The sequence below is a fragment of the Chelonia mydas genome, chromosome 7 (genome assembly GCF_015237465.2).
Source record: "Chelonia mydas isolate rCheMyd1 chromosome 7, rCheMyd1.pri.v2, whole genome shotgun sequence".
Lineage (NCBI taxonomy): Eukaryota > Metazoa > Chordata > Testudines > Cheloniidae > Chelonia > Chelonia mydas.
Window position 1 is genome coordinate 10,290,295 of NC_057853.1, and position 26,412 is coordinate 10,316,706.

The 26,412-nt window shown below is 41.1% G+C and overlaps 1 protein-coding gene across 35 annotated transcripts in view; it reads right to left on the reverse strand.

Annotated features, from left to right (window-relative positions):
• FOXP1 (forkhead box P1) overlaps window positions 1–26,412 on the reverse strand; it is a 499,998-nt gene that overhangs the window by 441,175 nt on the left and 32,411 nt on the right. The window contains exon 1 of one of the 35 annotated variants that reach the window (XM_043551447.1): window positions 24,196–24,378. The exons of the other annotated variants lie outside the window; for them this stretch is intronic. The gene's annotated coding sequence lies outside the window, so the exon portion shown is untranslated. Of the gene's footprint in view, window positions 1–24,195; window positions 24,379–26,412 lie in introns of those variants that run through there. 35 annotated transcript variants of the gene reach the window in all.

Genomic DNA, 26,412 nt, shown 5'->3' on the forward strand with positions numbered 1-26,412 from the left:
TATTTACACATTAAAATGTATGCAGTCCTGATAGTTAATACCCAGCTTGCTGACCTGTGAATCTGTTTAAAACAATACAGTGTCTGTAAAATGCATAGTCCAAAACTGGGATCTGTCCTTACAAATAACTACTGCATTCAAAGAGGTTACAAGCAGAGACAATAACTACACCATTTTCTTGTTTGTTTATCTTCCCCCTTCAGCAATCCCCACTTTGCACAAGTGTCTAGAGGGACCGGGGATGGAGCAGCTGCAAGTTCCCCAAGGCCAAAGCCTAACAATCAGGCTGTTTACCAAACATCACCACCCAGCAGCAAAATAAAGAGCATATTATTTGCATTTTAAAAAATGCTTGTTTCTCAACAACTTATTTGGCACAAACAAGTTAATAAATGTGTAAATTAAAATAGAACCCCATTAATTCAGCACTGATACCTGTTAATACCTGACACTGGTATGATAACCCAGAGTGCAATCCAGACCAGTAGGAGGGGCTGTGTCACCCCTGCCCTGTAACCTAGGGTGTCTTGAAATGCGTTGCTATTGTAGCCTCCAACCTGGACTGTTCACAGCCAGTCACCAGCATGCAGTTTGTGTAACTGCAGCCTGCCAGCCACACCCTGGCTCTCACCACCCTGGGTTATACTGCAAGGTGACCTCAATACTGCAAGGTGACCCTGGGACTTTCCCCAGAAATGTACTGTTTTGCACTGCCCAGCCATCTCCTGGATAGTTCAAATATATTAAGGGAATAATAAACACTAGCTTGTTATTCTAAACAGAATTATCCAGACACCTTTATTTAAGCAAACTGAATTAGAGAATAAACTTGTTTTGTTGTTTTAACTACAAAGAGAGATTAAGTGAGTACAAGTAATGAGACACAAAAGTCAGAAATGGTTACAAGAAAAATAAAGACACGACATTTCCTAATATCTAACTTTACAAACTATATTAGATTGAAGCAAAATTTCTCACCACTTGCCCCCAGGAAGATTTACTGACCAAACTCTTCAGGTCAGACCCCGACCCGCAAGGCCAATGGCCATTTCCTTTGTCTTTTCAGTTGCAGAGAATGAATGAATGCAGAGATAGGGGCTGACCCTTAGGGTGTTTGCCCCTCCTTTTTACAGTTCTAGTCCCTGTCTTGAAAAACATTTCCAACTGAGAACCATGAGCATCTGTGTGGAAGGATGTTCCCTGCTGGTTTTTTTCACCTGTTTGAGTTTCCTTTGCTTTCCCTTCCTGCTTGACAACACCGTTTACTGCTTAAATGCAAATTAAGGAAAGCACACATTTGTTTGTTTAGGACAGACCTGTTTGGTGACTTCTGTTTGGCCAGAGCTGTGGGGTTTGGAACATGTATTAATAATACCATACAGGAGAATCTTATCACTACACATACAATGTTGCCACACATTTTATCCAGGACAGGCCTGACCAGCAAATTATGAGTTTTCAAATGATACCTTACAAAGCATACCTTGTACAAAGATGATTATAGTAGTGTGTAGGATGTGAACCTGGGTATATTCCATCACAACTGGATTACAGTGCTTCGGTTTCCTGATAAATCATTAGATCCTTTAAACACAGTCATAAGATATGCATGCACTAATATAATGCTTACCAGCTTTCTGTTTACAAACATGCAACAGTGCTCAAAACAACTTTTCAAATCTTATTTGGATTGTCTACAGAGGAAACTCTGTAACAGGCCATAAGATTGGTCATCAGCACCCCTGAGCAATCAGCTAGGATCTACCTCAACTTTTTGATGCCAACTCAAGAATAATCCATCTAGCTTTGATCTGCAATTAGAACAGAGTTCCTCACAACCGGGGCTATCACCAGAAGCATGCCATGTGGCTTGCACAGATGTTTCTATTATTTCTTGGTCCCATAAGGCCGATGTGTTAAAAACAGGTTATGGCATGTAATAGAAAGAAGCACGCTTGATTTTGCCCACTGCCTCCCTCCCCTTTACACACGTCTTTAATTTACTCAACTGATTTTTCCCCCTCCTTTTTTTTCCCCCTCCCAACTGCTATAGAAAGTATAAAAACGGGACAGAGGTAGGAAGAACAGTTTCTCTACCTTCATGGGAATTTTCAGAAGCACTCAGCACCAGCACCACAAACCAGATTTTCAAGTATGCTTAGTTCTCATTTAGGCACTAAAAGAAGCGGCACACAGGGTGTTAGGCTCTTTTGAAAACCTAGCTTTGAGTATCACAATGGGCACCACTTACCCTTATTGCGGTGGCCAAGCGGGAGCCAATTTTTTTCCCCCTGCACGTTCAGCCCCAATTGTGGGTGCTAAGCACTTTGAAGAGCTTGGAGCTAGAGTTTTGTTCCCCCCCCCCGCCCGAACATTTGGCCCTAAATGCTGTACAAACGTGGGGCCTGATTTCCACATGCACTCAGCACCCAGAGCAGCAACTGAAGGCAGTAGGACCCGCAGGTGCTCTGTACCTTTGAAAAATCAAGCCCATGATGACTATATAAAGCAATAATCCTTTCAATGAGACAACCCAGCAACACAAAGGCAGTAGCTGCATGAAGCTCTGCATATGAGCTACTGTTCTCTCTCTCCTTTTCATTCTTAATTTAGAGTACTCATTTTACTTTTATCCTCAGTTAGAAAGGTGTCAACCAGAAAAAAACTGTAACTGAACAAATGGCTAAGATTTCAAGATGGCTACCATCAGAGAGATGGTGGAAACAGGCAGCTACTAAATCTATGACTACTTAGAACTTCTGAGATTTTAAAGGATACCAGACATCAGCTAAAAATTGTGGCATGTGTGGAGATATTGGCATTTTATGCAGATTTTAACCTCTTATTTTTTTAAGAATAGAAACAGAGTTCCAGATGTTGAGGGCTGGAAAGTAAAAAGTGCCATAGCTGTATAAACACAGAGGTGAGGTGAAAAATTCTGTTGAAACATAATGATTCTTATACATTCAAAATGAGGCATGCATGCACACTCTTCAGGCATGGTAAGGTATATCAATTCACCATTTCAACAGGGGACATGTTAAAGAGGAAATTCTGGAGAACATCCCTTCCTCCTCACCCAGTGGAAGAAGTGATGCTTCTCTTCATTTTTGAAAGCAGAACAGTGCTAGTAAAAGGTACAGTGCAGTCCACCCCACAGACTGAAGTTAAAATCAGCACTCCTACCACTCATCTGATAGCCTTGTACACATGATGCTGTAGAAGAAGCCTATATCCAGTGGGTTTTACTGCAGCGATCTGTTACTCCATTTTCCTATCTTCATCACTGCTTTTTGTGCATGTGTGTGTGGACGTGACTGTAATCACCATTCAAAGTTGGTTGAGGTATGTGTCTTGTGTGGGAAAAAATACTGTGGGTGTAGTTAAAGGGCACAATAACTCTTCCAATATCAGCAGTCCTCAGCTATACAAAGCCAAAATGAACACTAGGTAGTCATGGATATATTAATTCGTCCCCTTTTTGATGGTGATCTTGGTGAAGAGGGTGCTCTGGCACCAGGAACTGGACTGATACAGTCTGGTCAATTCATATGAGCTACCAAACAGAGGGATCATTCTGCTCACTGCTGTACAAGTCAAGGAAAAAAAAAAGTCCCAAACTAAAGAGCTAGTAATGACATTATGATCCCTAAACTCTGGGACACGGACCATCTCTTGGTCGTGTGTCTGTTTTGGGCACTGCACCATAAGGTAGGGTTACATATTTGAACATTCCAAAAAAAAAAAAAAAAAAAAAAAGAAGAAGGACACTCCACAGGGGGGTGGGGTATTTGCTCGTGGCCCCCCACCCCAGCCCCACCCCAACTCCACCCCTTCCCTGCCCCCATTCCAACCCCTTCCCCAAAGTCCCCGCCCAAACTCCACCCCCTCCCTGCCCCATGGGACCCTTTCCCCAAATCCCTGCCCCAGCTCCCTCCTCCCTCCCCCCTCCCTCCCAGCCGCGCGAAACACCTGTTTCGCAACGCAAGTGCTGGGAGCTAGGGGGGAAAAGGCGGGCACTCTCGAGTGATCGACATTCATTCTCTTACTTGAATGATCAACTCTTCTTTGGGAAAAAATAATAAGGGCAAAATCCCGGGCCTTTTTAAATATTTAAAAATTCCTCCTGGGACAGCGATTTAAGAACCAAAAAGCCAGACATGTCCGGGAAAATACGGACGTATGGTAACCCTACCATAGGGTCCCAGTTCATTATAGGGGGCTTCCAAGCATTACTGTTATTCATTTGTGTTAAACTCAACACTGATCTGTTCCAGAAATGAATTCGGGGCGCAAGGCTCTGGATCCCTTCTCCAGACTACTGTGCAGTTCAGCACCCCTCCAACAAGAGCATGAATCATTCTTCTCTCCATGCCCACAGCACCTCATTGTCTCATCACATGCAAACCATAGAACTCTCAGTTGTGTTTTATATATTCGCATGTGTGTCATCCTGCCCCTTCACATCACTTCTGCTCCTCTTTTTAACACCGAAGATGGTCCCTGATGGAGGGCATGCACACTCAGCACCAATATTTGTCGAGCAGTCTAGTCACTGGGCCAGATCCCCAGGTGATTTAAATTCACCAAAGTCAACAAAGCTAAACAGAGTTCACCAGCTGAGGATCTGGCCCACTTTTCCCTCTCATTTTTAATTGAGGCTTGCTTAACGGACAGATTGCCCCAAATCAGTGCTTCAAAAAAAATCCTTGTACATTAGGACACGATGTGGTAGGAAGGGATTGTAATTCAAAATCCAAAACAGAGATCTAAATTTTGCAAATGGTTCTTATTTTTATATTGATCCAACCACCACCACCTGGAGTGTCTGAAAGCTGGACCCAAACCTATGTTTTCTCGCCTAAACTCATCCAGAATCAAAACATACAAAATTCAACGTTTTTGGGAAATGATAAACTGGCTTCACCTGTTAGAATTTATACCAAGTGTTCTGAGCAGCATCTCAGATCTGCTATAGAAAATGTACGAAATCCCACAGTATCCTGCAGAATTCCACCAGCTGCATCATGGGAATGCAATCCTTCCCAGCCTAACATTCAAGGACAGTAGCAAGTGTTTTGATTTCGATAACAAGAGAAAGAATAATCAATAGCATATCTCACTAGTTGCAAAGTCAAAACTCACAGACTTAGTGACACAAATACAGTATGACTGGGCTTGTCTGCTACCAGGCACAAAAGCACTGTCTAGTGGTTGAAATCAGAGCCCACATTCATGAATGCATCCGTTTTTAAGAAGAAAATTAAACACATCTTTAAATCCTATTGAACTCAATAGATGGATTTGGAGACAGTCTGGAACTCTGGGTTCTATGTTCCATTCTGCCACACAGACTTGGGCAAAAAATTTTAAAGTATACACTAACTCGGGGTGCCATAAGTTTTGTGAGACCAAATTCTTACACACCTATCACAATTTTCAGGGATGCAGACTACCTGCAGCTCCCACTGACTTCAGCTAGAAAGGTGGGTGAGCAGTACCTTTGGGGGAAAAAAATTAATAATCAGGCTCAAGATCTCTCAGGTAAACTTAAAAGCGAAAGCTATTTCGCTGGATGTTGACAGACTTACACAATGTTTACTATCCTCAACCAGAAGGAGTTTAGAGGAGTGCAACATTATTGTAAATTAGGGGCACATTCTGAAGTACTGTTTGGAAGCCATTCAGTAAAAGGTCATTGCCTTTGGTGCACAAATCCGCTTAGTACCATGAAAAAGGGCCCTTAGATACGCATCTTCAGAAACAAGTAAAATGACATTTCAAGAAACTTATAAACATGTTACCTTTATGACTAAAACATTTCACTTACCCCGTCAGCTCCCTTTTTATTGTTATAGTAAGACCTTTTGTGGCAGGTTTTCAATTTCTTATCCTTTTAAATCTATATTGTGCTGCAATCTTAGTCACTTGTCACTGGTTCTAAAAAAGACTGTGACAACAGCCATGCCACCAAAGGCTAACCTCCAGAAGCACCAGCACTCCAGGGCAAGATGCAAGCAAGCCACTTCCCTATGGTTTTCCTTATCTCCCAAGAAAGCCATCCAAACAGAACCTCTGTCTCCCAAGAGATTTTCAGTCTTTCCAGTACAAACAAGTAGTAAACCAAACCTTTTAACAAGAGAGATGTCTACCCGTCAGCACGTTAGCGCATGTTAGCAATAGCAGCCAATGAGTTACACTTCATTTCCCTTGTGCAGTATTGCAAATATAAAGAGCCACAGACTATTCTCGTGTCCCGTTCAGGCAACTCTACTGAATAATCTACTAATTTAGTACAAGGATGGAATCTCTCGTAAGGATTGTAGAATCCAGATGCAAGGTTGAAATTTATTCTTTACATTTAGTAAAGAGAAAAACAAACAAAAAACAACACTAAACTAAATCCCAATGAGAAATTATTTTTGACTAATTCTACATATAAAGCAACACAGCAAAAAATCCATTTTAACACTTGGAAAACACTAAGTTTATTTCCTGGTTGGAAGGAACACGATTATATATTTTTTTCAGAACTTCCAACCATCTTGCCTTGAAGGAATAGGGGCAGGGGAGAAGAGGGGAGAGAAATACAATGTACAGCACTTTTCTTTGACTATTGAATAAGGAGAAATACTTCAATATCTAAATTAAATCAAATGGAGTAGACCAAATAAGCCTACAAGACATAGTGCATGATGCAACAGAGACTTAAAATTCTTATCTATTGAGCACTTTAGCTTAAAGGCTGATGTTTTATGTTCCCCTGCAGTGCACGGGGATCCTGCTGGTTTGGCCAGACTATGAAAATAAGCTTCAAATGACCAAATGCAACTGCAACTTTAAAAGTAGGAACCAAACCAGACACAACAAACCACAGAACAGTCAGCCTAACTTGTCATAATTCATGTGTGTGGAATTCAACTGTAACAGCATTTACTGAGTGCTAAATTTCCACCCCTGGCACATTCCACGAAGAAATGTCAAATTTTAAAAAGCTGCTGATAAGACACTCCTGATTACAAGTCTACAAGTCATGTCATTAATCAAAAAATATTTATCCCAACATGCAAACAGCTTTGTCTATGCCATGTAAGGCTAGGTAAGTAATGCAAGATGTAGTGTTTAAAAAACTAAATGTGTGTGTATGTGCTATTCATAGGAGTATAGCTAGATATATGAAGTTCTGTACGGTTACTAAACTCAAAGTTGTAAATTCTTTCAGTGCAATTGATTTTTAAAATACTGAGGAGAAGTCAACATACACAGCTCTGTCTGGCTTCCTTACGTGCTGGTCTTAAATATGGTAAGTGTCCAGGTGCGTTGGTTTGGGGGGGGGGGGAGAGAATCATCAAGCCTCCATTAGACCTCACTTTGTATTCCATACAGTAGTATCTGTGGTGCAAGGAGTTGAATTGCTTGTGTGCGTTAAAATCCACCCCAGAGTGGAGAACCAAGTCAATGTAAAAATATTTTAAGGTAGCACAGCAGTACAGTGGATAGATCACTGGACAGTGAATCAAAATACCGGGATTCTATTTCCAGCTCTGCCGTTGACTCTGCGTGACTGTAGGCAAGAAATCAGCCAACCTCTCTCTGCCTACATTTACCCATCTATGACAATCGGGACAGTAATACCAAGCATAGTTGTAAAGCATTTGAGAGCTGCAGATGAAAAGCATTATATAAATGCTGAGCATTATTATTATTATACTTCAAATGACATTAACATGCATTTCTTACACATCCGTATTCACATAAAAACCCGAGTTCAGTACAAAATTCATCGGAAGGCAAAATACACTACACAACTTCCATATTTCTATTCAGTATGGTGTTTTTTTTCCTTTGGACTATACCCAATATATTTATTATATATTATTTTGTGTGTTTTGAGCACCATTTTATAAGTTCCATTGAAAAGAACAGTTATTGTAAAGAATAGTTCTGCAGCTGAGGCTGCATGTCAGTGAAAGGAGTGATTTGCTATTATAGGTAGACTGGTGTACTATACCGGCAAAGCACTTCTAGGGCAGACTCACTGGCAAAACCGTGCTTTTGCTGGTATTGCTTATTCCCCTGCCCCCTGACCAAGATACACAATAGCACCAAAAAGCACAGTTTTGCCAGTGTAACTGCATTTACACGAGGCGCTTCTGTCAGCACAGCTCTGTCAGTCAGGCATCACCCCTCTTCATGCCCCTGGATTGATAGAACTACACTGGCAGAAATCTGTAGTGGAGACGTGGCCTTAAAACACTAAAACGTGCTGTATGACAGTATTGTCAATAACGAGATATGTGAGTAGCTGTAGTTAACAGAGTTAAATGGGAGTGGTACCATTCGCAAACTTGTATCCAAATACCTACAGTGGAGCTCTTGGGGAACAGCCTCCCTTGTCAATTGAATTTTTATCATTTCCTCAGTATTTAGCTTTACCACAACTGTCTATTTCATTTTTATTGTTCAATTCACCTGCCCTATATGTAGCATATTCTGCCCAGAGAGACAGACCACATAATATCTCTATTTCCTCAGAGGAAAATGTCTGTAATCATCATCATTGTATTGTATTTGGAGGTCAAATTTCAAATTGCATTTTATTTTGCTTGTTATTTTTTCCAAGTCTGACATGCTATAAAAATGTTTCCTAAAGAAAAACAATATCCCTTTATATTGAATTATATAAAATTCACATTTCCTTTTGAACAGTTGCCTCATGGATTAAGAAAAAAGGAAAAGAAAAGAAAAGGACCCACAAAGACACGCTGCCATTAAATACGGCAGAGCTGGTATGGGACTGAAATTGGGATAACAGCATCGGGACTTCTTCTGAAGTACCCGGCATTCGATACAGATGTATGAAGGAGAAGCTCTGTAACACTTCCATCACATCCAGTCAATGTTAACTGTAACCTTGTGGACAAAATGCTATTATCCTCAAGGAAGAGGATAGAAGAAGAAATGTATTTAAAAAAACAAACAAACAAACAAACAAACAAAAAAAAAACAACAGTCAACATGTAAGCTGGAATTTTGTAAATCAATGGGAGTTGAACGAGAATCCCAGCCACAAGGCCAAGACTACATGGTATAAAAATTATAAAATAGGCCTAATCCAGCACCCACCGACACTAGTTGGAGTTTCCTTCCATGGACTTCATCTGGAAAAAAGACCAGACCACATCATGAAGAGAAGCTGCTCAGGTGCTGCAAGTAGTAACAGTGTTAAAAAATGGAAGTGTGTGTTTACAGTAAGATAAAAAGGGTGCCAGCCCACAAGAACGACATAAGGAAAATGGATTTTAAAAACCAAGCAATTATTTTTAACTTAAAGTGATTTCAAAAAACAAACAAACCAATCAACCACACACACTACAGCCCACCCAATTATCAGGGTTTTCCCCCCTATTTTAAAATTGAACAAGAAGTGGACTACCCAGATTAATAAATCCAGGGTGCCAATCCGAACGCCAAATTTCACCATATGTTAATTCAGTTATAAACTCCTTGGAAAAATGGGGTTTCCTAAATTCCAAGTGGCATCTGTAGCATTCGAAGATACTCCAATAATAACTGGAATGCTTATTGCAAAGGAAGCAGAAGCTACTACACACAAACTAAAGATTGGTACGCTCAAAGAAAGAGAAAAAAAAGAAAAAGATTTTAAAAAAACCCACACAGTAGACCAGATTCTATTCTCAGTTACACGAATGTAGCTCTAAACCACCTGCTGTCCAGAGGTGCTGTGCACTACTGGTTCCTATTGACTTTAGATGGGTTGCTGGTGCTCAGCACCTCTTAAAATCCAGAGTAAAAAAGTGAAATCAGAATCAGGCCCAACATGCCTGCAAGTCACAATTCCATACAGACTCGCAGCATCACAGATAGTGCACTAACATGATGGAAATGCTGTCTAGTCATCTGAGACACCAGTAAAGTAAGTAACAATGCAAAATGTATTTGTCTACAATTGCCTGAGGGTCTCATGGGTTTAGCAACCAAAGTGGCATAAGGATTATATTATCAAGTAGTATCCCATACCACTTTATTAACTGTCAGTGAAATGTCTATTGTACTGTCAGGGAAATATCTTTTTAAAGCTATAAATGGAGATACTTGACCAATCCAGTCTCACTACCATCCAGTTACTCCCCAGTAATAAACTGCTCTGCAAATAATTATTAACTTAACTGGGGACATTACGGTATGGAGACATCATCAAGAGACCCTCTTGTTCTCTCTCTTCCTTCTAAATATAAATCTCATGGAAATATCAGAAGACGTGGTAAATCCATCCAGATTCTTGAAGCTGGTATGTGCAGAGACGTTAACTTCAAAAAATGTGCGTTAAACCATCCAAGCACTTTTCACACCTCCCCCTTTCTGTTCCTACTCCAATACGCCTTTCGTTCTCTATTCCAACACTTTTTGCGCTACCTACACACTGATATAATGCTGCAAACATTCTTTTTTGAAAATGTATAGCATTAAGAAGGGGCGTTTTGTGCTTTTTAAGGCAACAGTGTCTCCAGAGGGCACCCCCCGCTGCTGGAGAAAACAAAATTTACTTGGGCCTTAATCTCATCTTCTATCCACTTAAAAACCAGATTATTACCTAATAAAATTTCACTGCAAAGTTATTAAAAATTAAAGGGACAGTTCCCTTCCTACAGAATGGTTTGTCACACAGAAGATGTACCAATCCAGACTGGTGAGATTTACAGTACCTGCCCTTTTTTGTGACAAACTGGGCAGAAGTTTAGGGTTTGAACACAACTACCATGCCTCCCCCAACATGATATTGTGCCTTCAGGTCTCTAGCTCTTATTTTTTCAGTGAGATGCAAATGAAAAGTGGAAAGCAGCTGAGCAAGCAAAGCCTTCCTACTGTCCTACAGGAAAGACAGGGAAGATTCCCAGTAGCTGATATGATTCAGAACTAGTGGTGGGTAAAGGACAAACTAGATTACAGCAACACTGAGAATGCCATCCAAAATCCACATCCAAAGAGACTTCTGCTAACATATGGTGGAAGTGTGACTTTCTGCAAATATCCACTGCAGAAGCCAATTTCTCTCCTCCACCCAAGATGCATCCAATATCGCCAGTGGAATGAGCTTTTAAAAGTATTACTCGAGGTAGACATCAGCCATGATACACATTCTAATCCATCTAGTTAATGAGGAATCTGTCATCCAGTTACATGGTTCAGACCCTTCAAAGAAATTAAATCCACCTATATGGACTCTTCACTGACTGGTATCCTGCCCATCACAATCCTGAACACGGGGGCTGTTTTTCTGGCTTAACAACTCCTGCATTCCCTCTGCTGGAAAGACACTACACTGCAGCATCAATAGAAAGAGACGTATCCAAAGCAGAATTATACTGGAAAACATAATTTGGAAAGAACGTGTTAGTAACTTGAATCCAAATACAAAATGCATTTAAAGGTCATAATTTGCATAACTACATCTCATGGTAAAAAGACAGCTCAATCCTGTAAGGCGCCAAGCGCTTCTGAATGTTGCCGAGTGCCCTCAATTCTCATGTACTTGAATGGGAGTTTCAGCAATACCTTGCAGGCCCAGGTCTTCAAGGCACTTGGATACCGTGGCAATGGGTGTAGCGTAAGGAGATCATGGATAAATCCTCCTTGCCAGAAGAACACCACTTAAAGAGGGACAGACTGCCCTTAAGAATGGATGGTAGGTACTATTATGAGAAATTAACATTACTAGCACGAAATAAGGAGTTCCCCTTTCTTATGATCCATCCACTGACTTCAGCAATGAAGGAATTCAAGAGTAGCAAGTAATTGCCAGTAATAAAGAGAACTCAATTCAGAAAAATAATAAAAGCAATAGGCTTCAATGCTTTAATTATAAACAATTTTTTCTTCTTTGATTAAGTTAGATCAAGAGCAGACTGAAGGATCCTGTGGCCAAAAGTTGCATCTTCCAAGGACTGTACATTGATCTCCTGAAACTTAGAAGACCAGAGGGTGTTTTAAATGCAGCTCTGGAGTTCTTTCTCCATCCAGGACATGGTATGATCCATATCCCTGTGCCATTGAGACATGCCATGTTATCCTTGAGGAGGAATATTGTTGGAAGACATTGGAAATGGCTTTTAACCACTGTAAAACAGGAGGTTTGGAAGCATTAAATACTCATTTGTGTGTTCCCCATGAGATAACAGAACATCCAACTTCTGCTGCCCAATAAACAGGCTGGATAGCCAGACTGACATCCAGACTACGTAATAACTCTTCCAGAGGACGTTTCTGGGGGGGGGGGGGGGTGAGCAAAAGGATAGCTCAGTTAAAGCCTGAATTTTGACCCCCGGACTCCCAATCTTGGAGGAATTGGGAACAGCTGAACTGATGAGCTAGATCTAAGGGTCTCTATGGAATCTCTCTTTCAGAGTCAAAGTCATTCTTGGAATGGAGTACCAAGCAGACCTGGAGGAGGGGCTAGGCGTGCTGCATCTGCCAAAGTCAAGGCAGCACACTGCCAGTGATACTGACCTCAAAACCCATTTTACAAAATCCTTCAGAGCTCCCAGGCCATCTACTAAAATTGGATCTTAATGGGATACATCACTATCCTGACTAATTGCCAGAAAAGGAGGGCGCATCTTAAAGACTGCTGACATCTTACCTGCTTTGTTCCACTGCACCGGAGTTAGTTTGGATGAAGATCCACTAATAGACCTTTTATATTCCAGATGCATCCACCCCGAGTCCAGGATAGTTTTCTCGCAGCTCAACATGAGAAGAGGGAAGCTCCTTTCTCCTGCTTCATTTTAAAAAGAATCCCTTTGGACTTCTGGGGTAATGCATTTCTCAGTCCACAAAGGGGAACAATCCAGGTTGATTAGATCTTTATAGCCATTGCTTGGGGTGGATTGGGCGGGGGGGGGGGGGGCAGGGGGAGAAAAAAATACCTTTCCACCCACTCACATCCCCCCCCTTTATGAATTTAAGATTTCCATAGAGGAAGGAGAGATTATGCTCAGGAAAGGATATATTCTTTTCACATGGTGCACAGGAAGATGTGGAATTCCTGAAAGAGAGGCAACCCAGACTTCCTGGAGTTTCTTGGGCTGAGAGGGTCTCTTGGACAAAAGATTCCTCAGAAGGGCGTGGGTCTGCCAGTATGCATGGGGGTGGGTTTGCAATGAGTGCATGCCATCAATCCACCAAGACTGAGAAAGCATCCAGGGATGATCTATCTCCATGACCACCGGCAAAGAGGTGTTTCTCTGTAAGGTGAGGAGGTCCAAGTTTTTAGGTAAGTAGATTTCAGAGGTGGTCTGCCACAGGGGAAGGGATCACAGTCCTTGTATGACTCCACAGGGCTACTGAAGTCAAGAACTACCATGGAGTTTTCCCCTGGGCAGTCCATCTGAGGGCCTCACCAAGCTCCAACATTCAGTATCCCACACAATCTTCTGTGGGGAATGGATGTCTGATGAGGATTCCCAAACTCCTTGGCCTGGGGGGGGGGAGGCATCTGGGGCAAAAAAAAAGGGAGTCCACAACTGATGCAGATCATACTTCAAAAAAAGAAATCTTAAAATGTTCTTGCAGTGGAAAGAGTCACTTCATTTTTCCCATGTATGCTATATATTTTTTTCTGTATCACTCATCTCTTGCTTACTCAGTTTACTATAGTCGGCCTCTCCCAGAAGTATATTAGCTTTGTTTGCTTAAAAATATATCAATCCAAATGCTTTTTGCATCACCATCACAGGCCTGCTTAAAGAACTGAAACCAAAATATTTCCAGTATGATGCACTGCAGAGAGAGGTCAGCATTTTCTTTTTTCTTTTTCTTTTTTTAGAGCAAAGATGACCTACAAGGCTAGAACGTGAATAAAAAGTGTTTTGACTAGTGAGTTTAGTAAACACAACATGAAAAGAGGGAGTAGTACATACAAACAATATCAAGGCTTCATTTTTACAATCTGGCTATTTCACCACACAGAAAAATATCGTTCACCTACAAATATGATACACCACCACCACCGGCACAGTCATGAACGTGCTAAATATTATGAATAAATACAGGACTACGTGAAGGTTAAAAGACCATCAGCAAGTGGGTTAATCAAATCAAAACTGGGACAGATATGTAGAACTGCCTAAAACAAAAATTAAAGAGTTTCCCACTTTAAAGTGACCTAGTAAAACTGACCCAAGTTCTCAAGAGAATACAGGTAATGAATGTTCTTGGTCTATACAACTTACCATCTATCTATCTATGCAAGTTAAAATTAACTTCCCTGACAATGCAAATACATTAAAAAAAATACCCAAGCCAATTAAGACAAGTGTTTAAAGGCATGAGTAGTAATTACAAATGTATTATTCATACCTAATTTACAGGATGAACTTCTTTCAGTAAAATATTAAACTGTTTACATGCAGTCAGGAAGACAAATTTTCAAACCCTTCATGTTTCACTATAAAGCAATGACTATTGCTATGCAACAGCATCTGGTAGACTTACAGTGTACACTATGTAGTAATCAGAAAATGTTTGACCTCAGATATCTACTTGACCCCACAAAAATGCAGACTTGCTTGCTATAAAATCCTAAACAATAGGCCAGACAAGGTCACAGGGTCAAAGCAAGTATTAACAGGTCATTGTGCAACCCACTTGGGAGCAATTACTTCTGGTCACGGCTAAGTGGACACTTGATTGAATACCACTAAGACAGCTCACATCCTACAGATAACAATCCTTACAGCGATTAAGAATTAAAGCCCCCATGATTCAGCCTTTATTACTCAAATGAACCTAACCATTCCATAAAAAACTCTTGGTATATGCATGATGCAAGGTCTAAATTGAAATGCCACCTCATTAAACAATAATATCTAATTTTATCTAAATGAATTTTCATGAAAGTACACCACACAGCTGAGGAATTTTTAAAATGAATTATCACAAGTAATACATAATTTCACCAAAACTGCTGCAGGGGGGAAAAATTAGCTCTGGGATGAAAGGCAAACATCAATGTTGAATGAAAATTGTATTTCTCTCTGACTGCAGATAGGGTTAAAAAGGGGAGTAAAGGCTTCTACCAGACAATAGACACAGATTTTTATCAGATCTATGTTTTTAATGTTATAATCAGGTACATCTGCCCTAATCTGTCAAACAGTAAACAAATAAAACATTTGCCATATATCATTGTACACACAGGACATCAGTACAGCAAAGGTTATGTCCACAGGCCCATTAAGAAACCCCTAATTTTAAACACACACACACACACACACACACCCCCCCCCCCTCACCCTCCACTCTGGATTTTGACTTGCCATCCGTTGTCTTAGCTGAGCCAGTTTCTCACACAAACACACACATACCCTGAGATGAATGTGGGGGGAATCTGCTCTGGCATTTAAAGTCATTCATTATTTTATCAAGAGTACAAAAAGGTATGAAAAGTATGGCAGAGGTGGCTGATTGCAAGTGGGAGTTTCTTGTCAGAAATTGGAAGAGGGGGCAGAAAACTATCAAAGTAGAACCGGTTTTTGGTATATTATTTTATGAACTTGGGGACAAGGTAACAGGAATTCATTTGGCACTAGGATAAAACAAAAAAAATGATGATCGTGGCCACTTTTCAAAGATGGTCTCAACTTCATTTCTAACCTTTACATGTCCAACAGCCAGTTCCCTTGTCCCATACACACACCCCTCAGAATTTTTGATTGATTAACATCTACCTACCTTTATCATAACCAACTAATAGTTGGTACTCAGCAAATTTACACAAACATAAGTTGTGTTTTCAGTGGGGGGAAAAAAGTGTGTACTTAATGTGGAGTTAACACTATCAAGGTCAAATCACAGTGAAGAGAAAGCAGTTGGTAGTTTTCACATGAAGTAGCAAGGTAAGTTAAAAGATTTGGCTTCCCCAGAGCAAGTTCAGTTCAAGACAATGGGGGAACCTATTAATTATTTGCATTAGCACACCTTTCTCCCCCGCCCCCCACAAAGAGAATACCTCAGAAATGATTACAGAACTGCATATGTGCAGAATTATGCATGACCATTCAGAGGCCATTTTAAAAGTTGCTCCATAACAAAAATTAAACTGCTTCTCTTGCCCCCCGATTTAAGGTGCATTTTTGGTGCTCTTGGTAATCCAGAACAGTTGGGGTAGGGGGTTAATACTGAAATTCTTAAGGCCTTGAATCCACATCCATCAAGAAATATTTGCGTAAAAACAGTAGTTATTGATGTGTTCGTATCAGGACCATGATATCTGACTAGTACCGTAATTATATAAGTAAAATTAAGTCAGAAGGATTTGTGTTCTCCACTTCTCCCTAATTACTGCATACCAGCATATGAGGAAAGGAAGATCGGGTGGTCATAGGCTTTTTAGTTTTATTTTTATTGCGATTGTTCCTAGAGGCTGCCACCGGTGAGTGACTGACACTGTGAGATGCACAGGTGGAAGGGCTTGATGCCTCAGTTCTCCATCTGTAAAATGGGGATAAATAGGACTTCCCTACCATGCAGGGTGTTGTGACAGTAAATACATTAAAGATCATGAGGTGTTCAGATACTACAGTGCTAGGGGCCAAACAAGTATGAGTGAGAGAGACTATGCTAGGTATTGTAAAACACAGCAAGTTACAGTCCCTGCCCCAAAGAGCTTACAATGTAAAAAATAAGATGTAACAAGATGTAATAAGATGAGAGGTCAAAATAAAGGGGATGTATGCAGTTGTCAGCCAGTCAGGAGTAGTAATCACAACTTGCCTAGCTTTTATCAGGCTGTAGTTTCCTGTATGCATTACCGCAGAGGTGAGTTCTGAGGAGGATAAAGTGGGTGGCTTTACGAATCTTGATTGAGAACTTTTCCCCCCGCAACAAGCGTAAAGGGAAGAGCATGAAAGTGCTTGTCAGAGCTGTGGACAATCAAGGCTGGCAGCGAAAGTGGGCATCGAATCTGGAGATAAGATAAGACAGATAAAGCCCGTCTCAAGTTAGCTTGATCTGAGATAAAGACAAACCGTTTGTGTAAGATTCAGTGAAGGAGTCAATGGAGGGACTTAGAAGTGGTGACGAGACAGGATAACTATATTAGCAGCAAAATTTTAAATGGCCCTTGGCAAGGGGGTGAAGTGAGCAGAGGCTGAAGGCATAGGATCAAGGCTAGAGAGGAGATTTTGTCTTGCATCTTGAGTATGGCAATCAGGTTTAAAGAAGTTTTGGTAGAAGGAAAGGTCAGATCCCAGAGATGTTGTGCAGGAAGCAGCATGTGCTATGCGTCATATTCTACAATTCTTATTCAGTCCTCACCCAAGTAAAACTCTCACTGGAATTGAAGAAGGATAGCCTACAAGATTTAGCCCTCCATTTCTTTCCAAAATGACTTTCATGAGGTTCTTTAACCTCTGGATATACCACGTAAGATACTATCAACGTCCGAGTCACTACAGTCCACCAGGCCAAAATCTACTAAATGGCTAAATGCCCATTTTGGCTTGCCTGATTTTGAGTGGGAAATTATCAGATACCTAGGAACAGTTATGATATGTTATAATATTGGGTAAATAATGCACTGTCCAACTTAACAGTGGTACATATTTACAACAAAACTGTCAGCCAGTAGTGTAAAATATACTTGAACACACAACACAGTTTCAGAGAAAAATTGATGGAACGCTTCACATTTATTCAACCAACCATACAGTTCACGCTGGAGGTACTATGTCGACCCATTTAGCAGGAAACAGATCCAATGGAGATTAGACAGAAACGGAGAGATTTACATTGAACAGAAGTACTCAACATGGTTGCAACAAAAGCCGCCAAAAGATATTATGGTGCCTGCTCCTTGGACTATACGGAGTGAAGTCTAGAGGCATGTAGATAAGAATTTGTACAACACAGAGAGGAATGGTTCTGGGTAACTTGTGTACAATGTGGAGTTCTACTTGCCAACTGACACAGGGCAATTTTGTTGGTTTTGACAGGGAAAATAATTTGACGCTATTAAAAACATCAATTATACCCATCATGATAATGGGCTGGCAAGTAGAGAGTTTATCCTTGGGCTGGCACAGTTGTCATGAAAAGTTACAAGGCTGCAACACACACACACACACACACACTTTCCTTACTTTTCTCATGAACAGTTGTCTATGCTTTTTGTAGACAAAAAAAAAAAAAATCCAAACACCAAAGTCTCAAAACTAATACAAACAAACAAAGGCACTGAGAATTTCAAAGATTAATGTTCTACCTTAGACTGTATGGGAGAGTCATAATAGCATGTGCTAAGGAGGATATGGTGGCTGTGAGTATGGATTTACTGGCTTTTGTTAGTTTGTGTCACATCCTTTGTGCGTGTGACAGACAAGTAAGAATGCTCAACTTCACCATTTTTTTTAAAATTAACATTAAAGTTGAAATATTCTCAACTCTGGTTTCTCCTACTGAAATTGTTAGCTTCAGCTCCATCCCTGATGCACTTGCTCTCTGACCATTCTGCTGTGGCCATCTCCATGCGTGTGTTTGTTCCACAGAGTTGCACTCCCAGTGTCCTAGACAGTTCTATGTTCTCAGAGACCCCACAAGTGTATATAAATAGAGAGGGATCCGAGCAATAGAATTGAGACGTCTCCATAGTACAGCAGTGTGGGGTTTGGTTCCAGCAAGGGCTCATCTTTATTTGTCAAGAATTAATCAATCAGTTAACTAGCCTACCTGAAAACCATCTTGATACCTAGCTTTTCCCTGTACCCAGCTCTTTGATTTGTAGTACTCTGGTCTTCTATACTGCCTTTCAGCCAGGGCTCTGAAAGCATTTAATAGGCATGAAGCAAGCAGCACAACATCCTTAAGTAAGGTACTGCTTTGCTCACCACGAAAATGCAGCTGCCTCTGGGGTGGAACAAGGAATATTATTTTAAAGTAGCATACAGCAACACAGTAGTTTAGGGCAGGCAGTTAGACAAGAATACACTGACAATAACCAACAAACTTTAGGAAATCTACACAGAAAAAAAACTGGGCTAAATATTAAATGTGTGCACACCAGTCAGGTTTTACACGCACAGATAGTTATGTGCTTGTACCAATTCACATAAACATCAAGGTATTTGTGCTCTATATCTCTTCAACAATGTAGCTTTACAACCCTCAACCGTGGATGCAGAATGTTCACAACTTTATAGTTTGTCTTGGTAATTGCTTTGACAGTAGGGATGGACCGATTTTAACTAGATCTGTGTGTAAACTGTGTATAGACCAGCCCTAAGTCAGGTGTACATTTACTTTTGTGTGTGCATGTCCATTTGAAAAGCCGATCCATTGTCATTTTTAAACTGAATTCACATAAATTTTCTCATGCCTCATATTTCCTAACAGATTGCCTAAATTCTAATTATCATCTAATATTCAAGTGGTGAATTGGGCCTTCCTCCCCAACCCTTTTAACCCTCCCCGAGAGGGCGCACAATGCACAGCTGAAGTGAGGAAGATATAATCACTTGGGCCTTGTCTTCACTGCTAAAAAAGCCATGGCTTTCTACCTCAGGGTAGAACTGACATGTACAAGCTATCCTGAGGTTAAAAAAAGAGTGGAGACAAGTCACTTCAGTTTTACCAAGCCATAAATTCATCAAGATCAGCCATATACCCCCTCCTGAGGTTGGGCCTCATCTAGTTTACCCAGTTCACCTCACTGGGTTTGTACTTCAGGATAACTCATGCGCAATAGTTAACCTAAGAGAACACACACTCCTTTTTTTTTTAGCAGACAACAAGGTCTTAGCCCAGCCTGTGGTACCAAAGCAGGAGTCTCAACTTCAAGTCTGGACTTCGGCTACTAACAGACAGGGCTTTGCAAAGGTACCTGCAGGTTCACCAGGGACACTTCACAACTGTTGTTACCTTCCAGGAGATTTGTTTAACAGTTGCAGAATCATTCAAAAAGGGAGCCACCCACCCATCCATCCTCTTAGCTCGTGATAAGCAATCACATTGGGATTGCTACAAGGAAAAGGAAATTGGGAAATTAAAAGGAAGTGGCTGGAGTAGATAAAATCCCTGATATGATCTAGTTAAGCAGGACCGTTCTATTTCAGGAACAGATGGAAAGAAAACAATCTTCATGGTTATATTAGAAGGGGTGGGGGGGTAAGATGAGACTAAAAGGACAAGATTTATGTTAAACGACTTTGGCTCAGTGTGGGGTTTTTTAGCATCCTAAGTCGACAGTGGACAAAGCTATCGCTCACTGGCTCTACCAACAAATTAAGAAGGGACATTATTACCCGAAAACCTTTAAGGGGGTTTAATGTTGGAACTTAAGAGACTAGTTGGAGTGGGGGGGTGGGGAGTGAACACTCCACTAATGAGCCACGAGGGGTCCTCAGGTAAGCTTTGCCACCATTACCGTATTTCTGAGTGCAGACGTCCCACCCTTGTAGCATTCTTAAGGGAAAGGTGCATCTTCATAATGGAAAGAGCTAGACATTTTCAAATAACTGAAAAATTTGTTTTATTATAAAATAGAAGCCAAGTCATCTAGGAGAAGTTAGATCTGTATTTAGGGAAAGTTTCCACTAACCTGGTGTAATGAGCTATTAGCCATTGAAGGAAAAAAAGTCCAGAAAAGAGAGTGACTCAAAATAAAGCCACATCTTGAATACCTGTCTTACTGGATTTACTTAAAAGCCCCTATTACTAGCTAAAAAGCCTTGGAAGTCAGTCAGTCCTCAGACACTGGAAAGATTTTTCATAAGCTGAAGTATGGAAGACAAAGAAAGGTTTGAAAATTCTATTTTTAAAGTCACATGTAAATTGGAGCAGACTCCCTTAAGATAGGAAGTCTGACGGCAGGCCTACAAAAACAACGCTGCTTCTCATTTACCCCATCCTCTTATGCCAACAGATACTCCTGAACCATGTCCCACCTTTTCTGTGCTCCAGTCTCAGATGCAACAGGCAGGGGTGGGGGGGGGATGAGGAGGTTTTTTTGTTTTTTTTTTTATAAACTTTGAGTCAGCAGGATGAGGATGAGTTTTCTGCTGCACAGCTTCCAATCACCTCCCCGCAGAACGCGCCTTCCACTTTGGTACAGGGAAGTACACAAGCTGCCTGGGGCAACTTTAGAGTTTCTACTGGACACTCATGATAGAAGTCCTCATTACTTTTATATTCAACTAGCCAAAAAAGTAGCTCCTATGTTATATGAAAACAACTTCTTAATGAAGCAGATCTCAGATCAAAGCTGTATTATGCCCAAAAATGAAATGTTCAACAATTAGCTGGTATTTGACAGCTTTTATGGGTTTCTTTTACAACGGTTTCCAGGTCCTTTCTTCCTTTAAGTCTATTTTTAAAAGAGTGTTAGGGTGAAGCCAAAAGATATTTTGTGCACATGTATCTACTTGCATGAACGTAAGAGTCATTTTGATTTCAAATAATTGGTATGAACTCTTGCATTTACACTATAGCTGTTTGCTTATGTAATTGTTTATTTAATGTGTTTAAGGGGTGGGAGGAGACAAGGAAGCGGGTGGTGGGATTTTGCGCCTGCCTCATGGGAAACTAACTGCAGAAGTCACATTTGAGATTTCCACCTCCTAGGCCAGTGGGAGGAAGTCTCTAGGGACTGGAAAAACGAGAGCTGCACAATTCCCTCTGAATACTCTACTTGTCATCTGATCATCATCAGAATCTAGGACTCTAAAAAGGGGAAGGTTTAAATATTAGCTCACTTGATCATTATGTAAATAGGCCAGGAGAGCATGCGCCCATACACACAGGGTTTGGGTACAAAACTCAAATTGTGGGGTTCTTCTTTATACTTCATTTTAAGAAGATGGACTTAAACATAAAATTTGGCCGGCTTGCGAGCAGGCCATTTCTATGGCTTTTGCTTGCAAGAACTCTTGTTTCACTTCCTTCTGGTTCTGACACACACAAACCCTTTTGTACTTTTGGATCAGTTAATGAGACCTATCTGATCTGACTTCCAGCATGAATTAGCAGGATAGCTCTGCAACTCCAGAAAACCTGCCACAGCTATCTAGTCTCTGTCCTAAATATCAACTATCCTGGATGAGAAGAGCAAGACATGGCCTGATACAAAAGAAAACATGCTGATGCCTTACTCTGAAAGCTAAGCAAATGGCCAGTAGTGGAAAAAATAAAAAATAAACATAGAGGTTGTGATTTGATCAGGGATTTCAAGAAGGACCTTGGTGCTACATTCAGATTCAATGACAGAAGAAAATATTTAACCCTGGGCTAAATCAAGGTATCAGCTTCCAATGACAGGAGACAAAGACATCATCTTCAGTGTGTGTTTTTGATAGACTATAGAACCCAAAACACCAGAACGCTTTCCAACACACAAACATTTTTGTCAATTAACCCCATAGGGAGGATGCAAAATACTGGCCTGGGATTGTCACCATGGCAGCTATTCAAACAGGAAACCGAAGCCACACAAGGGGTTTTCAATTCAGGATGGGATGGTGCATTCCCCAATTATTTGCCCAAACAGGAAAAATAAATATAAAAATTGTGTGTGTGTGTTGCGGGGGGGGGCAGGGAGGGGAATTTTTTGGAAAGGGATATGGTTCTCTGCCAGTCCAATGGAGGGAAAAGTAGGGCTTTCCTTCGATCTCAGGTTCTAGCCAGAAAGGAAAAGGGCTCCTTCCACCCCCAAGGGCCTAAACTTTCTTCAGCTGGAAAGTGCAATGGGACTAGCAGGGAGAGTTATGGAGAATGCTCTTCCAGCCTGCAGATCCATCTCTTTTAAAAAAGTATTTTCCTGCTGCTGATTTTGCTTCCCACCTCTAGGTGCATGCTGCCGACTGGGCACATGGCTGTTCCCTTCACTTGGTCCAATATGTTCCTGCTGTCCAACTGACTACCAGATTACTTGCAATCAGAGTATCAGCAGTATCTCCAACTGCAATCCCAAAAGCAATTGCTGGGGCATCTTCCTGGATGGGTAAATTGCCTGAAGCCATGTTCAGTTCATCATTAGATCTATAGCTCAGTGACAATACATATGCTCCAGTTTTAAATATATTGCTGGATTATATGCAAGGGCCAGTGTACTCCAGGACAGACAGGACCCAAATGCTGAAGCATATTTCTTGGATTCTGCAACAATCTGATGCAGATAGCTAGAAATCCAACAGGAGGTTTGTTTAAACTTTAAAAAGGGAAGGTTTAAGTAAAGGTGAAAATGAATCAATCAGTCTTCTAGCCCCTGTTTGCTATTTTGATAGCGTTATATTTATTTCATGCTGCCCACACATTTTCTTCTTTCAGAGTGCCAATGCTTCGAGAAGGCCTGGCTGCATCGCAGAGGAGGACACGGTGAAGTCGGAAGGTTTCTAGCAACTGGGGAGAGGGCAGAGTGGTTCTGGGAAGATATGGTAGTTTAGGATTGCAGGACAATCCCTTAAAATAAATATTCCTGATGATAGACCTTTGGGTTTGTTTGGGGCTGTTTCTGGAATAATCTAGCTTTAATCTGTGCAGAGACAAAGATGTCAACAAAAAACAAAAAAAACAACCCAACAACAACTGTGAAACATACCCATGTTTCATTCCTTCCCATAGGTCCTTTCAGTGTTCTAGCCGTGTGGATTCTAAAAAACGGGACAAGACTAAAGACCACAAATGAGAGAGGTCTGAGGGCTAGGATGCCACCACGATTACTCAGAATGAATGGGTAAGGCTTCGGATTGTTTAGTTAAATGGAGCATTAGTCACCAAGTGAGTTCCCTAATCTTGCAGATAGCTAGCAAGTCTAGACTTTACACTTGTCTACACAGAAAACTAGTGGGCACCAAGCCAAGGTGTGAGAGGCTATCATGCCCCAGCATGCGGCGCACTGACTTGGCATGTGGATGCTGCTACAGCACAGGGAAAGTCCCGGAGTCCAGCAGTAGTACAGTAAGCCAGGTGCTCTGAACCTTTCCAGACTTCTGTACCCCTTTCAGGAGTCTGATTGGTCTTGCATGCCCCCCAGTTTCACCTCACTTATAAACTACTTGCTTACAAAATTAGGACATAAAAATACAAAAGTGTCACAGCACACTATTACTGAAAAAATGCTTACTTTCTTATTTTTACCATATAAATTATAAAATAAATCAACAGGAATATAAATTTTGTACTTACATTACAGTGTACAGTATTTTGAGCAGTCTAAACAAGTCATTGTCTGTATGAAATTGTAGTTTGTACTGACTTCACTAGTGCTTTTTCTGTAGCCTGTTGTAAAACTATGCAAAATATTTAGATGAGCTGATGAACCCCCTAGAAGACCTCTGCATACCCCCAGGGGTACACATACCCCGGTTGAGAACCACTGCAGTAAGCCACCCTGCAGACCTTTCACCGCTCTGTAGCAATGTCCACAAGACGCTTTAATGCCCGGCAAGCTGCTGATGTGCTGTAGATTTACAACTGGCTTGCAGCACACCAACTTGCTGTATAGACAAGCCCCTTGTCTCAGTTATGAGCACTCTATAGACTTCCTATGGCTCTCTTTGCCTGTACCAGGAGGCCCTCTATCTGGGGAATAAAGCAAGTACACCCTCTTCTCCTCCCTCCAATAAGGCACCCGCCTCAGGATCTGAGGTGATAAACAATGTCAGAGATTGTCCCTTTGAGGTCGAGACTTAGAAAGACAAAAAGAGTAGGAGCGGGAAACAGAGGCACAGAAATATGAAGAGACTTGCCAAAGGTCATACAGCAGATCAGTAGCAGAGCTGGGAACAGAACTCAGCCCAGTGCCTAAAGCCATTCGACCACACTCTCGTCTATAACGTTGAGATGTTATTCCTAGTAGTTCTTGTTATCATGGCCCATAAAGCAAGAGCTATAGAAGCATGGTAAAAACCTTATCTATCCTTGCAACTGGGAGTCTACAGATTAACAGTCCCAAAGCCTACTGAAGTATTTTGAAACTCTTTTTCTTGCTGAAGTCTCAATTTCTCAAAGAGTTGCTTGAGGAGTTACATGAGGCTGTAAAAATATATATGAGTGCAGTGTTGTAAACCTGCTGTACTCCAGCCACTAACAGAAGCTGCTCTCACATACAGAATTGTTAAGCTATCATTTACTGTGTAAAAGATTGGCAGACCAGACAGTACGCCAACACAATTTGCTACCTTTGATCTTGCATAAGAATGGGATGAGGAGATGGGAATTCTGAAATTCTGTTCCCAGTTCTGACACGGATTTTCCCTTCTGTGGCCTTTGGCAAGTCACTTAACATCTGTGTGACTCAGCTTCATGGTTTTTAAGATAGGAGTACTATTTATAGTACACCACAGGAGGCTGGGTAGATGGACTAATCATTATGAAGGCCAAATGTTCTATCAGTGTAAAGAATAAAAGCCAAGGTATTCAGATATGACTAGTGATTTTGAGCAGCATCCAAACAGCAAGCCAAACTTGTGACACTGAAAATCAGGAATTTTAACACTTTCTGAAAATCAGGCCCCTCTTACAATATCTTAAGATGAGTATCCAAAATTACTAGTTATCTTTGAAATCTTGGTCATAATAGAGAAATCCTCTTCCTCCTACCCCTGATTTAAGCTCCCAATTTCATTTTCTCCTCAAACAGGAAGTAGACTTATGGTTTAATCTCCTCACAGAAAAGCTCACTAAGGCCTGGTGTACATGGTGGGGGGAAAATCGATCTAAGTTAAGAAACTTCAGCTACGTTAATAACGTAGCTAAAGTCAGGTTTCAGAGTAGCAGGTGTGTTAGTCTGTATCCGCAAAAAGAAAAGGAGTACTTGTGGCACCTTAGAGAGACTAACAAATTTAGTTGAACATAAGCTTTTGTGAGCTACAGGTCACTTCATCGGATGCATGCAGTGGAAAATACAGTGGGGAGATTTATATACACAGAGAACATGAAACAATGGGTGTTACCATACACACTGTAACGAGAGTGATGGTAACACCCATTGTTTCATGTTCTCTGTGTATATAAAATCTCCCCACTGTATTTTCCACTGCATGCATCCGATGAAGTGAGCTGTAGCTCACAAAAGCTTATGTTCAACTAAAGTTGTTAGTCTCTCTAAGGTGCCACAAGTACTCCTTTTCTTGTAGCCAACGTCAACATACTTAGACCTACTCACTGCGGTGTCTTCAATACGGTGAGTCGACTGCTGCCATTCCCCCATCAACTCTGCCTGAGCCTCTCGTGGCGCTGGAGTACAGGAGTCGACGGGAGAGTGCTCGGGGGTCAATTTATCACGTCTAGACTAAACGCGATAAAATCGACCCTTGCTGGATCGATTGCTGCCCGCCGATCCGGCAGGCAGTACAGACATACCTTGAGTCTCCCTCTACTTAGGAGAGGACCTTTCAAGCT